General features: G+C 40.9%; 1 long non-coding RNA gene across 1 annotated transcript; it reads left to right on the top strand.

The window, feature by feature from the left end:
• The first annotated feature begins 4665 nt into the window (after window positions 1-4665).
• LOC123734130 (uncharacterized) lies at window positions 4666-7821 on the top strand. Its single transcript, XR_014391411.1, has 4 exons — window positions 4666-4793; window positions 6375-6608; window positions 7332-7448; window positions 7758-7821. It is a non-coding gene; the product is annotated as an uncharacterized LOC123734130 (long non-coding RNA).
• Window positions 7822-16592: the final 8771 nt, after the last annotated feature.

Genomic DNA, 16592 nt, shown 5'->3' with positions numbered 1-16592 from the left:
CTTTAGAAAGGCAGGGTAGGATAGATATAGGTCTTTAATAGTTTGGGTCTAGTGTCACCCACTTTGAAGAGGGGGATGACCGCGGCAGCTTTCCAGTCTTTAGCGATCTCAGACGATACGAAAGAGAGGTTGAACAGGCTAGTTATGTAGTTGTGTTTTCATGTTTTGAATGTTGTATTGCAGTAGGCCTAACCCTCACCAATTATTCTGGTGATGGAGAGAGACACCAGACAAGACACAGAGACATAAACAGAAGAATAGGATATGTGTGTGTGTGAGAGAGAGAGAGAGAGAGAGAGAGAGAGAGAGAGAGAGAGAGAGACTTTAATCAGTTTGACTCATTGGACAGGTCAGAGTCTATGTTTGAAGTTGTTGAGTCATTTTTGGCAATACACTGGTGTTGTATTCATGGTTTTAGCTGTTGAAATTCCGTCCCGGACCCACCTACTGGCTATGAGCTAAGCCACCAATGTCTTCACATCCTAGGGGAGAGAGGAGCTGCTACCCCTGGGGAGAGAGGAGCTGCCTCCCCTGGGGAGAGAGGAGCTGCTACCCATGGGGAGATAGGAGCTGCTACCCCTGGGGAGAGAGGAGCTGCAACCCCTGGGGAGAGTGGAGCTGCTACCCCTGGGGAGAGAGAGGAGCTGCTACCCCTGGGGAGAGAGGAGCTGCCTCCCCTGGGGAGAGAGGAGCTGCTACCCATGGGGAGATAGGAGCTGCTACCCCTGGGGAGAGAGGAGCTGCAACCCCTGGGGAGAGTGGAGCTGCTACCCCTGGGGAGAGAGAGGAGCTGCTACCCCTGGGGTGAGAAGAGCTGCAACCAGCAGAGACTGCGACCATGCTCGGGAAGAGCTTAGTGATTGGTGATTGTTGGGGCATGATTGGCAGGAGCTTCAGTAATGAAGACTGCTGCACTTGCTGATGTTTCACAATATGCCACGGCCGTCTCAGTCACCAGGTCTCAACACAACTGAACACAACCATCCCTCCAATAGACTTCCAGACAGTTGTAGAATGTTTGCCAAGGCACATTGTAAGAGCTGTAAAGAGAGAGGGACTCGGAGAGAGAACAGGTAGAACCTGATATGTAAATGAGCAGAGCAAACGAAAGTAACTTTCGACGACCGACTGATCATTCAGACTCTGTTTCTATTGAGAGACAAAAGGTAAGACGACGATTGTTATGTGTATTAATATAGTTGATGATATTGTTGTGTGTATTAATATAGTTGATGATATTGTTGTGTGTATTAATATTGTTTATGATATTGTTATGTGTATTCATATAGTTGATGATATTGTTGTGTGTATTCATATAGTTGATGGTATTATTATGTGTATTCATATAGTTGGTGATATTGTTGTGTGTATTCATATAGTTGATGGTATTGTTATGTGTATTAATATAGTTGGTGATATTGTTGTGTGTATTAATATAGTTGATGATATTGTTATGTGTATTAATATAGTTGATGATATTGTTATGTGTATTCATATAGTTGATGATATTGTTATGTGTATTCATATAGTTGATGATATTGTTGTGTGTATTAATATAGTTGATGATATTGTTATGTGTATTCATATAGTTGATGATATTGTTGTGTGTATTCATATAGTTAATTATATTTTTGGTGGACAGTGTTATAATAGTCCTTCTCTCCTTAAAATGTTTTGATATAAATTAGATGCGTGGGGTGAATTCGTTCTGTGCCCATCTGTGTGCCCCAGGGTGATCGCTCCTACACTATCTACAATCTAAAAGGGTTCTTTGGCTGTCCCCATAGGAGAACCCTTTGTAGAACCCTTTCTTTGGTACTAGGTAGAACACTTTTGGGTTCCGTGGAGAACCCTTTCCACAGAGGGTTCTACATGGAAGCCAGAAGGGTTCTACCTGGAACCCAAAAGCGTTCTCCTATGGGGACGGCCGGAGGACCCGTTTGGAACCCTTTATTCTAAGAGTGTACTGTATCATAGGTCTATAGACTTGTCTTCTCAAAACAGGCTTAAAACACAACAAGCAACAAACAAACATGTTCTCTTTATAATCTACAGTTAACTCTTTTCACTCAGGAAGGTATGTTGTGTGAAAGAGAGACTAATAAATATTGTTTGAGAGACTAACAACAACTTACACTTCCTCAAAACAGGCTGAGTGTATTCATTAGTGCCCACCGTAGCAAAACGTTTGGCAACAGAAACCGTTTAGGTCACATTGTACAGCGTTTAGAGTAAACGGTTTATGTTTTATTTAACATCTTAAAACTGTTGGCTGTGGAGTAAACTAATGAATACAACCCAGGTTGTAGCCTACGACTCGGCATGTTGATACCTGCCTCTTGCTGAAACCTGAACGTAGCCTGAAGGGTATACTATGATACAGGCTTGATATACTGGTTTTCTAAAGCTAGCCAGCTTCAGTTAGCTTCACATTCCAGCTCAGGCCTCATCCATCAGAATATACACAACAGAACAGAAAAAAATCTCAATGAAGTTTCAAGGTGAGAATCCTGCCTGGGATTATTGTAAAGTGTGTAGATAAATAAATTTACATTTACATTTAAGTCATTTAGCAGACGCTCTTATCCAGAGCGACTTACAAATTGGTGCATTCACCTTATAATATCCAGTGGAACAACCACTTACAATAGTGCATCTAAATCTTTTAAGGGGGGTTAGAAGGATTACTTTATCCTATCCTAGGTATTCCTTAAAGAGGTGGGGTTTCAGGTGTCTCCGGAAGGTGGTGATTGACTCCGCTGTCCTGGTGTCGTGAGGGAGCTTGTTCCACCATTGGGGTGCCAGAGCAGCGAACAGTTTTGACTGGGCTGAGCGGGAACTGTGCTTCCTCAGAGGTAGGGGGGCCAGCAGGCCAGAGGTGGATGAACGCAGTGCCCTTGTTTGGGTGTAGGGCCTGATCAGAGCCTGAAGGTACGGAGGTGCCGTTCCCCTCACAGCTCCGTAGGCAAGCACCATGGTCTTGTAGCGGATGCGAGCTTCGACTGGAAGCCAGTGGAGAGAGCGGAGGAGCGGGGTGACGTGAGAGAACTTGGGAAGGTTGAACACCAGACGGGCTGCGGCGTTCTGGATGAGTTGTAGGGGTTTAATGGCACAGGCAGGGAGCCCAGCCAACAACGATTTGCAGTAATCCAGACGGGAGATGACAAGTGCCTGGATTAGGACCTGCGCCGCTTCCTGTGTGAGGCAGGGTCGTACTCTGCGAATGTTGTAGAGCATGAACCTACAGGATCGGGTCACCGCCATGATGTTAGTGGAGAACGACAGGGTGTTGTCCAGGGTCACGCCGAGGCTCTTAGCACTCTGGGAGGAGGACACAAGGGAGTTGTCAACCGTGATGGCGAGATCATGGAACGGGCAGTCCTTCCCCGGGAGGAAGAGCAGCTCCGTCTTGCCGAGGTTCAGCTTGAGGTGGTGATCCGTCATCCACACTGATATGTCTGCCAGACATGCAGAGATGCGATTCGCCACCTGGTTGTCAGAAGCGGGAAAGGAGAAGATTAATTGTGTGTCATCTGCATAGCAATGATAGGAGAGACCATGTGAGGATATGACAGAGCCAAGTGACTTGGTGTATAGCGAGAATAGGAGAGGGCCTAGAACAGAGCCCTGGGGGACACCAGTGGTGAGAGCACGTGGTGCGGAGACAGATTCTCGCCACACCACCTGGTAGGAGCGACCTGTCAGGTAGGACGCAATCCAGGCGTGGGCCGCGCCGGAGATGCCCAGCTCGGAGAGGGTGGAGAGGAGGATCTGATGGTACACAGTATCAAAGGCAGCAGATAGGTCTAGAAGGATGAGAGCAGAGGAGAGAGAGTTAGCTTTAGCAGTGCGGAGAGCCTCCGTGACACAGAGAAGAGCAGTCTCAGTTGAATGCCCAGTCTTGAAATGTAATGTTAGTATAGTGAATGAAAGTAAAACTCTCCTAACAGTCTACTACTACTGAGACAGGTTGGTGTAATGTTAGTATAGTGAATGACAGTAAAACACTCCTAAGAGTCTACTACTACTGAGACAGGTTGGTGTAATGTTAGTATAGTGAATGACAGTAAAACACTCCTAACAGTCTACTACTACTGAGACAGAAAACTCAAGTCTGAAATTTCTAAGTGGAAATTACAGACTTCAGAAGCCTTTTTAAACCTCAAATACACTACAAGTTTTACATTTCCTGCATTGCTGGAAAGTTCTTCTGCAGTGGGGGGTGATCAAATTAAGATCCTACATCTGTACACATAATTGTACATGGGGATATGTATGGGGGTCTATAACATCCAATCACAGAGGTTTACATCAGCTGACAGTTGCAATGTTATTCCTAATAACTCAAACTGCCCTTTTCAGATAAAGACATAAAATCTGTACAGATGTAGGATCTTAATTTGATCACCCTGTTGCAGAAAAACTAAACTTGTAGTATATTTGAGTGTAATTAAACTTTAGAAAAGGTTTCTGAAGATGATAAATTCCACTTTTCCATTTTAAAACTGTTCATTAATTATAATCCACACAATAATTCAAATGTCCTGTTTCTGCAGGATTATTTTCCTGGTGTAGCAAACTGGCTCAAATTAAGATCCAACATCTGCAGCAATATACCTCTCTAATGAATATGGCTCTATTGAGATTCACTTTTGACCATTTGACATCTTGTATTTACTGTTGTTTAGGCTGGTTGAATGAGCTGCCTGTGAAAGCTACTTCATCTGCAAGAAAACAGGCGGCTGCACCAGTGACTGTCAGAAGTTTTGTGATTTCCTCATATGAACGTGAAAGTAAGTGTGTTGTCTACGCAGTTACAAAAATGGCTGTTGAAACTGTGGCACATATTTCTCGGTAACATTGAATAAATGTGTTGGTATGTAGGAAAGACGGGCAGACTCTCGTACTGTTGGTCTAGACTACCTACAAACTATTATAAGGCTATGATCACTTATCATGCAGACAAACCTGATGTTCTCTGTGAACTGATCTGAACAGGTTTAGGCTGGTCATCTATGATATGTAGGTTATATACAGTACATTCTCTGTCCTGCTACTGGTAGGACTATAACATTATGTTGATCTGAACAAGTTTAGACTGGTCATCTATGATATGTAGGTTATATACAGTACATTCTCTGTCCTGCTACTGGTAGGACTATAACATTATGTTGATCTGAACAGGTTTAGGCTGGTCATCTATGATATGTAGGCTATAGCCGAGGTATAGACCTTGATCTGCATATCACAAACAAACTGCTATTATACATTATAACCTAGTCTACTTTACATAATATAACCTCTCTCACTTGATGCAAAAAACCTTTCTGAATGGATCAACAATTTCCTCCTCGGATCAATCATGTCCGTTTTAGCCCTTCTGTCTACATTCTCAGATACGTTTAGAAAAGAACAGATTGAAAGACAATAAATAGCCTACTGTTAGTGAATACAAATACGTGTGAGACATGGCCCTGTGTTGCTGTACTGTCTATAACTACCTTAACAAACAGTGACTTATTATTATTATTATTATTGTTGTTGCTGTACTGTCTATAACTACCTTAACAAACAGTGACTTATTATTATTATTGTTATTGTTATTATTATTATTATTATTGTTGCTGTACTGTCTATAACTACCTTAACAAACAGTGACTTATTATTATTATTGTTATTGTTATTATTATTATTATTATTGTTGCTGTACTGTCTATAACTACCTTAACAAACAGTGACTTATTATTATTATTATTATTGTTATTATTATTATTATTATTGTTGCTGTTCTGTCTATAACTACCTTAACAAACAGTGACTTATTATTATTATTATTATTATTGTTATTGTTGCTGTACTGTCTATAACTAACAAACAGTGACTTATTATTATTATTGTTATTGTTATTATTATTATTATTATTGTTGCTGTACTGTCTATAACTACCTTAACAAACAGTGACTTATTATTATTATTGTTATTGTTATTATTATTATTATTATTGTTGCTGTACTGTCTATAACTACCTTAACAAACAGTGACTTATTATTATTATTGTTATTGTTATTATTATTATTATTATTGTTGCTGTACTGTCTATAACTACCTTAACAAACAGTGACTTATTATTATTATTGACAGTTACCATGAAGATGAAATGTCACAACTACATGTTCATGTGATGCATTAAATCACCTGACTGTTTCTATGTGTCTGTTAGTAAATGTTTTATTTCTCTAAGAAATAATGAATACATGAGAACAATTGACAGTCAAGAACTAGTTGTCACTGTGTTAACCACAACCAACATGCTGGATCTCTGTTTAGTTGTCACTGTGTTAACCACAACCAACATGCTGGATCTCTGTTTACAGGGGTCAGTGCTCTAAAATGAGTCTCTCTGGGGAGAGAGAGGAGGGGGGCCCTGCCTCTAAAATGAGTCTCTCTGGGGAGAGGAAGGAGGGGGGCCCTGCCTCTAAAATGAGTCTCTCTGGGGACAGAGAGGAGGGGGGCCCTGCCTCTAAAATGCATCTCTCTGTGGAGAGAGAGGAGAGGGGCCCTGCCTCCAAAATGCATCTCTCTGGGGGACATAACACCAAAGCTAAGAGGTGAGATAACAATTTTATGAATAATTCATTAAGTTTATTTCCTAAATAAATATCTATCTTAATAAGGTGAATGCACTTACTGTAAATCTCTCTGGATAAGAGCATCTGCTAAATCAGGGGTTCTCAATCCGGGGTCTGCGGAGGTACTGCAGGGGTTCTGCAGGAAGCGTCGGGAGTGGTGGTGTATCCAGGGAGAAAACTAAACTAATATTCTGAAATGTCATTGTGGTCTTATGTTCCCATCTATTGGAATTATTTAGCAACTGCAGTAGTACTGAAAAAATGTGTTATTCCTTACTAAAGTAGTAATTACTGAGAATTGAAAAATATACCATGTTCTTGTTAATTTTATCACTTACAACCATAAAAAAACAATTTATAGCATAACAAACAATTAAACTTACATAAACCAAAAACACTATATATGTAGTTATTCAGTTAATTACCAAATTGAGCCGGTCGGTCACATTTGAGAGTGAGGGAGATATATAGCATTTTGCATAAAAAAACATGATTTTTGTCTCTCTGCAATGAAACCATCAAGTGATAGATTTTAAACAAATCCTTGTCTGTGAGAGATGTAATAATTAATACATAATTTCTTTAAACAATAAAAGCTCATTTCTGTAAAGAGATATGTAGCGTTTTGGAACTCTTCTTATGTTTCCCCATCTGAGATCAGAGTAGATGAGAGATGTAATGTTTGTCTCTGTTGTGTTGAAGACCAATCAAGCAGGAGAGACCAGCCTCCCCTGTACCCAGCTGTGTGTCCATGAAGAGTGACAAGTCTATGGAGCCTCCTATATTCTTTAGAGAGGGAGACGTTTCTACTGAACAAAGGTAAGAAGAACTCATGGGTCATGGTCAGTGAGTTAAACAACACTGTCTCTAGTCATTTCTCCTCTCCCATTTTCACAATTCTTTTTGTTGTTTTCATAATCCATAGGCTAATCCTTTAGTCCATTTTCATAGTCCTAAAACAATATTAAACAAACACAACGTTCCCTCCCTGCGTGTGTGTGTGTGTGTGTGTGTGTGTGTGTGTGTGTGTGTGTGTGTGTGTGTGTGTGTGTGTGTGTGTGTGTGTGTGTGTGTGTGTGTGTGTGTACTCCCTGGTTGAGGAGATGTAATCTCATGTTTTGTCCACAGAAACCAACAGGAGAGATCAGAGTCAGAGATTCTCAGTGGTCAGTCTTCCCAGAGTCATCAAACAGACCTGGACTCTATATTCAGTGTATGTGGTCCTGTTATGTACATTTGTTTTTGTTTACCTCAAGTAAAGTTTATCTGTCAATTATTCATGAATGTGTTAATGAGAAAGCATTTCTTCTCTTGCTTAACTTATTTACTTTATTTATTTCAGATGCTTGAAGAGAAAATGATGACATTTGTGAAGAACGAGCTGAAGATGTTCAAGAGGATTCTTAGTCCAGAACTCCCAGAAGGCTTTGAGAGTCAGAAGCAGGATGAGGAAGTGGTGGATGCTGAAGATGAGAAGCAGGAGAGCAGTGCCAGAGAGGGGGCTCTGAAGATCACACTGCACATCCTGAGGAAAATGAACCAGAAGGAGCTTGCTGACACACTGGAGAAATGTAAGATCTGTCTGCCTCATGTTGAATGATGTTTTATAACATTTAAAAGCTGTAGCTAAAGTAGCTGTGAAACACAATGATATTGTAGCAGCCTTAACGCAACACCTTGTGACCTCATCAAGTAGCAGCAGGGATGTGTTGTGTTGATTAATTTAGAGAGAGAGAAGAGGAGAGACAGAGGACAGAGAGACAATTAGAGAGGGAAAGAGAGAGAGAGAGGAGGGAGGGACAACACTAATAATATCATCAATAATACCAATAATAACATAATGGAAACATTTATACAATCAGTTAAGAGAAGAAATTATTATAATTTAAACTTTATAACAGTCCTACAATACTGTAGGCATGAAAACAGATGTAATATTAATATCCTCTGTGGTATTTCTTTATTCAGATGAGCTTGCTGTGATTTGCCAACGTGAACTCAAATCTAATCTAAAGAAGAAGTTTCAATGTGTATTTGAGGGGATCGCTAAACAAGGAAACCCAACACTTCTCAATCAGATCTACACAGAGCTCTACATCACAGAGGGTGGAACAGGACAGGTCAATAATGAACATGAGCTGAGACAGATTGAGACAACAACCAGGAAACAAGCAAGACCAGAGACTGCAATCAAATGTAACGACATCTTCAAACCCTTAACTGGACAAGACAAACTTATCAGAACTGTGCTGACAAAGGGAGTCGCTGGCATTGGAAAAACAGTCTCTGTCCAGAAGTTCATTCTGGACTGGGCTGAAGGAAAAGCAAATCAGGATGTCCAATTTGTGTTTTCATTCCCTTTCCGGGAGCTGAATTTGATGAAAGGGGACAAAAACACTTTGATTGAACTTCTCAATCACTTCTCAATGGAAACCAAACAATCAAGAATCTCCAACTACGGCAAGTACAAAGTTCTGTTCATCTTTGATGGTCTGGATGAGTGCCGACTGCCCCTAGACTTCCAGAAGAACAAGATCTGTTGTGACGTCACAGAGTCAACCTCAGTGGATGTTCTGCTGACAAATCTCATCAAGGGAAACCTGCTTCCCTCTGCTCTCCTCTGGATAACTACCCGACCTGCAGCAGCCAATAAGATCCCTTCAGGGTGTGTTGACCAGGTGACAGAGGTACGAGGGTTCAATGACCCACAGAAGGAGGAGTACTTCAGAAAGAGATTCAGTGATGAGGACCTGGCCAGCAGAATCATCTCACACATAAAGACATCAAGGAGCCTCCACATCATGTGCCACATTCCAGTCTTCTGTTGGATTTCTGCAACAGTCCTTGAACACATGCTGAAACATAAGAGAGAAGAGATGCCCAAGACTCTGACTGAGATGTACACACACCTTGTGGAGTTTTATACCAAACAGAAGAATGAAAAGTATCTTGGGAAAGAAGAGACAGGTCCACACTGGAATAAAGAGAGCATTCTGTCACTGGGAAAACTGGCTTTTCAACAGCTTGTGAATGGCAATCTGATTTTCTATGAAGAAGACCTGAAAGAGGCTGGCATTGATGTCAATGAAGCCTCAGTGTACTCAGGATTGTGCACACAGCTCTTTAAAGAGGAATGTGTTCTGTACCAGGACAAGGTGTACTGCTTCGTTCATCTGAGCATTCAGGAGTTTCTGGCTGCTGTGTATGTGTTCCTCTCATTCATCAACAACAATGAGAATCTAATGGCCGAACCGCAATCAACGTCCAGGAACCTATCTGTGATGTTCAGAGACAAGCCTAAAGTTTCTTTCTACAAGAGTGCTGTGGATAAAGCCTTACACAGTGAGACGGGAAACCTGGACCTGTTCCTCCGCTTCCTTCTGGGCCTCTCACTGGAGTCCAATCAGAAGCACTTACGAGATCTACTGACAAAGACAAGAAGCAGCTCAAAGACCCATGAAAAAACAGTCAAGTACATCAAGGAGAAGATCAGGGAGAATCCCTCTCCAGAGAGGAGCATCAATCTGTTCCACTGTCTGAATGAACTGAATGACCATTCTCTAGTGGAGGAGATCCAAAGCTTCCTGAGATCAGGAAGTCTCTCAGAACCCAACCTGTCACCTGCACAGTGGTCAGCTCTGGTCTTTGTGTTGCTGACTTCAGAAAAGGAGCTGGATGTGTTTGACCTGAAGAAATACTCCAGATCAGAGGAAGGTCTTCTGAGGCTGCTGCCAGTGGTCAAAGCCTCCAGAGCTGTTCTGTGAGTAAATAAAATGACATATAAAAACTAATCATCAGGAAGAAATATTCAGGTTAAAGAAAAATATGCATTATAATATGTGTTTAATATTATATTGAAAACATTGAATAAACGCATTGATTTTCACATTAGTATAACAATATGACCATACAACTCTAGGAGACAGAAGAAGAATATATATGTTGTTTGGGAGAATTAACCAAATGCATCTGCCATTGTCCTTCTACACTAAATTAACAATGTGTTTGAAGTCATGATCTCTTTGTCAGGCTGTGGAGTCACAGAGGAAGGCTGTTCTTCTCTGGTCTCAGCTCTGAGGTCAAACCCAACACATTATTTGTAAATGGGTAACAGCGTAAACAGAGAAAGCTAAGCGTATCATTTTAATACAACCTGTCTGTCATTGTATTTCTTCTGTGTTTGCAGACTCACTGGCTGTAAACTCACAGACACATCCTGTAAAGTGTTGGCCTCAGTTCTCAGTTCAAACCCCTCACACCTGAGAGAGCTGGACCTGAGTAACAATGACCTGAAGGATTCAGGAGTGAAGCTGCTCTCTGCTGGACTGGGGAATCCCCACTGTAAACTGAAGACTCTGAGGTCAGTATTATCAGATATGAAAGTACTTTATGCATGTAGTTCTCCCATTTGAAAAAGTCGTAATTATTCGGACATATTACTTATAGTGTATTAAAAGTCATAAGTTTAGCATGTTGTCCCATATTCCATGCCTGCTGTCACGTTTCTCTAAGACAGAACCCAGAAGCAGACCAGGACAAGGTGAGTAAAATGAAGGTGAGTATTTATTGGTAGTCTTGATGTGTAATTTGAGTGATCCAGGAGACGGAGCGGCAGCGGAGGTGAGTTGATGAGAGTAGATGGGTGGATTCAATGAAGTCACTGTATCCACCGACGTCCAGGCAAGGGAGTTGAATGTTCCGGGAGGATGACTGTAGACAGAGTAAACGGGGAGTGAGTAACCAGTAACAAGAACAAAACAACAAGACTAGCTCAGGAAACATGAGGCTGTTCGTTGCTAACGAACCAGCAGGGAATGGATGTCAGCTCAGGGCTTATGAAGAGGTGATGATCAGGACCAGGTGTGCAGAAGGTTGATGAGATGCAGGTGTAGGGTAATCACTAGATCTCCCGCCTAACTTCGTCGCCTGGCAACCAGACAGGGTAATAATATCACTAGATCTCCCGCCTAACTTCATCGCCTAGCAACCAGATAGGTTTCTGAACGCACCCTTAGACTCCAAACAGAAAACAGTCAGCTCAGGCAGAAACAGACTCAGGAAGCGGGATTCCTGACACCTGCAGTGAGGCTTGTGATTCTACTAACAAAGATCAAACCCCCTCTGTTATTGGTAATGGTGAGAGGTTAGCATGTTTTGTTGTAGCCTCTGTTATTGGTAATGGTGAGAGGTTAGCATGTTTTGTTGTAGCCTCTGTTATTGGTAATGGTGAGAGGTTAGCATGTTTTGTTGTAGCCTCTGTTATTGGTAATGGTGAGAGGTTAGCATGTTTTGTTGAAGCCTCTGTTATTGGTAATGGTGAGAGGTTAGCATGTTTTGTTGTAGCCTCTGTTATTGGTAATGGTGAGAGGTTAGCATGTTTTGTTGTAGCCTCTGTTATTGGTAATGGTGAGAGGTTAGCATGTTTTGTTGTAGCCTCTGTTATTGGTAATGGTGAGAGGTTAGCATGTTTTGTTGTAGTCTCTGTTATTGGTAATGGTGAGAGGTTAGCATGTTTTGTTGTAGCCTCTGCTATTGGTAATGGTGAGAGGTTAGCATGTTTTGTTGTAGCCTCTGTAATTGGTAATGGTGAGAGGTTAGCATGTTTTGTTGTAGCCTCTGTTATTGGTAATGGTGAGAGGTTAGCATGTTTTGTTGTAGCCTCTGTTATTGGTAATGGTGAGAGGTTAGCATGTTTTGTTGTATCCTCTGTTATTGGTAATGGTGAGAGGTTAGCATGTTTTGTTGTATCCTCTGTTATTGGTAATGGTGAGAGGTTAGCATGTTTTGTTGTAGCCTCTGTTATTGGTAATGGTGAGAGGTTAGCATGTTTTGTTGTAGCCTCTGTTATTGGTAATGGTGAGAGGTTAGCATGTTTTGTTGAAGCCTCTGTTATTGGTAATGGTGAGAGGTTAGCATGTTTTGTTGTAGCCTCTGTTATTGGTAATGGTGAGAGGTTAGCATGTTTTGTTGTATCCTCTGTTATTGGTAATGGTGAGAGGTTAGCATGTTTTGTTGTAGCCTCTGTTATTGGTAATGGTGAGAGGTTAGCATGTTTTGTTGTAGCCTCTGTTATTGGTAATGGTGAGAGGTTAGCATGTTTTGTTGTAGCCTCTCTTATTGGTAATGGTGAGAGGTTAGCATGTTTTGTTGTAGCCTCTGTAACTTTCTCACTCATTCTGATTCATGATTTATTCATGATTTTTCTTAATCATGGCATCATCAGAATTTAATTTTTAATCGTCAATCACATACAGTTGAAGTCGGAAGTGAACATACACTTAGGTTGGAGTCATTAAAACGTGTTTTTGAACCTCTCCACAAATTTCTTGTTAACAAACTATATAGTTTTGGCAAGTCGGTTAGGACATCTACTTTGTGCATGACACAAGTAATTTTTGAAACAATTGTTTACAGACAGATTATTTCACTTATAATTCACTGTATCACAATTCCAGTGGGTCAGAAGTTTACATACACTAAGTTGACTGTGCCTTTAAACAGCATGGAAAATTCCAGAAAATCATGTTATGGCTTTAGAAGCATCTGGTAGGCTAATTGACATCATTTGGATGTATTTCAAGGCCTACCTTCAAACTCAGTGCCTCTTTGCTTGACATCATGGGAAAATGAAAAGAAATCAGCCAAGATCTCAGAAAAAAAACTGTAGACCTCCACAAGTATGGTTCATCCTTGGGAACAATTTCCAAACGCCTGAATGTAACGCGTTCATCTGTTCAATCAATAGTACGCAAGTCTAAACACCATGGGACCACACAGCCGCCATTCCGCTCAGGAAGGAGACGCGTTCTGTCTCCTAGAGATGAACTTACTTTGGTGCAAATCAATCCCAGAACAACAGCAAAGGACCTTGTGAAGATGTTGGAGGAAACAGGTACAAAAGTATCTATATCCACAGTAAAACGAGTCCTATATCGACATAATCTGAAAGGCCGCTCAGCAAGGACGAAGCCACTGCTCCAAAACCACCATAAAAAAAGCCAGACTACAGTTTGCAACTGCACATGGGGACAAAGATCGTACTTTTTGAAGAAATTTCCTCTGGTCAGATGAAACAATACAAGAACTGTTTGGCCATAATGACCATCGTTATGTTTGGAGGAAAAGGGGGAGGCTTGCAAGCCAAAGAACACCATCCCAACCGTGAAGCCCGGGGGTGGCAGCATCATGTTGTGGGGGTGTTTTGCTGCAGGAGGGACTGGTGCACTTCACAAAATAGATGGCATCATGAGGGCGGAAAATTACGTGGATATATTGAAGCAACATCTCAAGACATCAGTCAGGAAGTTAAAGCTTGGTCACAAATGGGTCTTCCAAATGGAAAATGACCCCAAGCATACTTCCAAAGTTGTGGCAAAATGGATTAAGGACAACAAAGTCAAGGTATTGGAGTGGCCATCACAAAACCTTGACCTCAATCCTATAGAAAATTTGTGGGCAGAACTGAAAAAGCGTGTGCGAGCAAGAGGCCTACAAACCTGACTCAGTTACACCAGCTCTGTCAGGAGGAATGGGCCAAAATTCACCCAACTTATTGTGGGAAGCTTGTAGAAGGCTACCCGACACGTTTAACCCAAGTTAAACCATTTAAAGGCAATGCTACCAAATACTAATTGAGTGTATGTAAACTTCTGACCCACTGGGAATGTGATGAAAGAAATAAAAGCTGAAATTAATCATTTTCTCTACTATTATTCTGACATTTCACATTCTTAAAATAAAGTGGTGATCCTAACTGACCTAAGACAGGGGATTTTTACTAGGATTAAATGTCAGGAATTGTAAAAATTGAGTTTAAATGCATTTGGCTAAGGTATATGTAAACTTCTGACTTCAACTGTATGTATTAAAATACCCTCAAATAAAAGGTGACATTATATACTGTAACCTCATATGAAACATTTGATCTGAAATCCAAAATGTTGGAGTATAGAGCCACATTTAAAATGTTAGCTTCACTGTCAAAATAGATATGGTGTGGACTGTATACTCAATACAATCTAAATCTGATACCTCACTGTCTGTCTTTTGACTGATACTGCTTTTAAACTGGTCTGGTCAGTCTACTCAAATATTTGTACTATACATGTTTCTATCTGCAGGCAATACTTTGATCATTTGTCATTTTTAATGATGATACATTAATTTACGAATAGATATGGAAGGTTTCAGGACACTGATGTATCTGAATATGTTGAAGAAATATACTGCCACTATTTTCACCACCAAAGAATAGCAGTGTGATTTGAATATGATTTGACTCTTTGCAGGCTGTCAGGCTGTCTAGTCACAGAGGAAGGCTGTGCTTCTCTGGCCTCAGCTCTGAGGTCAAACCCCTCACACCTGAGAGAGCTGGACCTGAGTAACAATGACCTGAAGGATTCAGGAGTGAAGCTGCTCTCTGCTGTACTGGGGAATCCCCACTGTAAACTGGAGACTCTGAGGTCAGTATTCCTGTAGTTGGTCAACAAGTGATAACTGTTCACCAGATCCACATGTGTTTACCAGACACACATAGTCCACACCATATGTGTTTGGACAGTGAAGCTTACAGTTTTACATTTGGTGCTATGCTCCAGCATTTTGGATTTGAGATGTTTCATATTAGGTGACCTTACAGAATGTCACCTTTTATTTGACGGTATTTTCATACATATCTGTTTTACCGTTTAGAAATTAAAGCACTTTCTGTACGTAGTTCTCCCATTTGAAGAAGTCTTAATTATTTGGACAAATTTACTTATATTGTATTAAAGTAGCCATAAGTTTAGTATTTAGTCCCATATTCCATGCCTGCAGTGATTACATCAAGCTTGTGATTCTACTAACTTGTTGAATTCATTTTTCAGTTTGTTTTGGTTGTGTTTTGGATGATGTTTTTCCTAATAGAAACTGAACGGTGAATAATGTCCTGTCATTTTGGAGTCATTTCACTTGTATTGTCAGTAAGAATAGAATATGTTTCTGAACACTTCTACATTCATGTGGATGCTACCATGATTATGAATAATCATGAATGATTCGTGAATAATGATAAATGAGAAAGTTACAGAGGCACAAAGATCAGACCCCCTCTGTTATTGGTGTTATTCTGTATACTTCTGGCCCTTCTTTGGACACTGTGTTAACTAACTAACCAGACGAGCTTCAATGCCATACACCTCTCCTTCCGTGGCCTCCAACTGCTCTTAAATACAAGTAAAACTAAATGCATGCTCTTCAACCGATCGCTGCCTGCACCTGCCCGCCTGTCCAGCATCACTACTCTGGACGGTTCTGACTTAGAATATGTGGACAACTACAAATACCTAGGTGTCTGGTTAGACTGTAAACTCTCCTTCCAGACTCACTATAAGCATATCCAATCCAAAGTTAAATCTAGAATTGGCTTCCTATTTCGCAACATAGCATCCTTCACTCATGCTGCCAAACATACCCTTATAAAACTGACCATCCTACCGATCCTCGACTTCGGCGATGTCATTTACAAAATAGCCTCCAATACCCTACTCAATAAATTGGATGCAGTCTATCACAGTGCCATCCGTTTTGTCACCAAAGCCCCATATACAGTGGGGGGAAAAAGTATTTGATCCCCTGCTGATTTTGTACGTTTGCCCACTGACAAAGAAAGGATCAGTCTATCATTTTAATGGTTTATTTGAACAGTGAGAGACAGAATAACAACAAAAACATCCAGAAAAACTCATGTCAGAAATGTTATAAATTGATTTGCATTTTAACGAGGGAAATAAGTATTTGACCCCGTCTCAATCAGAAAGATTTCTGGCTCCCAGGTGTCTTTTATACAGGTAACGAGCTGAGATTAGGAGCACACTCTTAAAGGGAGTGCTCCTAACCGCAACTTGTTACCTGTAAAAAAGATACCTGTCCACAGAAGCAATCAATCAATCAGATTCCAAACTCTCCACCATGGCCAAGACC

This window comes from Salmo salar, unplaced genomic scaffold, assembly GCF_965601325.2.
Source record: "Salmo salar unplaced genomic scaffold, fSalSal1 ptg000432l, whole genome shotgun sequence".
Classification (NCBI taxonomy): Eukaryota; Metazoa; Chordata; class Actinopteri; order Salmoniformes; family Salmonidae; genus Salmo; species Salmo salar.
This window is presented reverse-complemented; position numbering and strand designations above follow the sequence as displayed.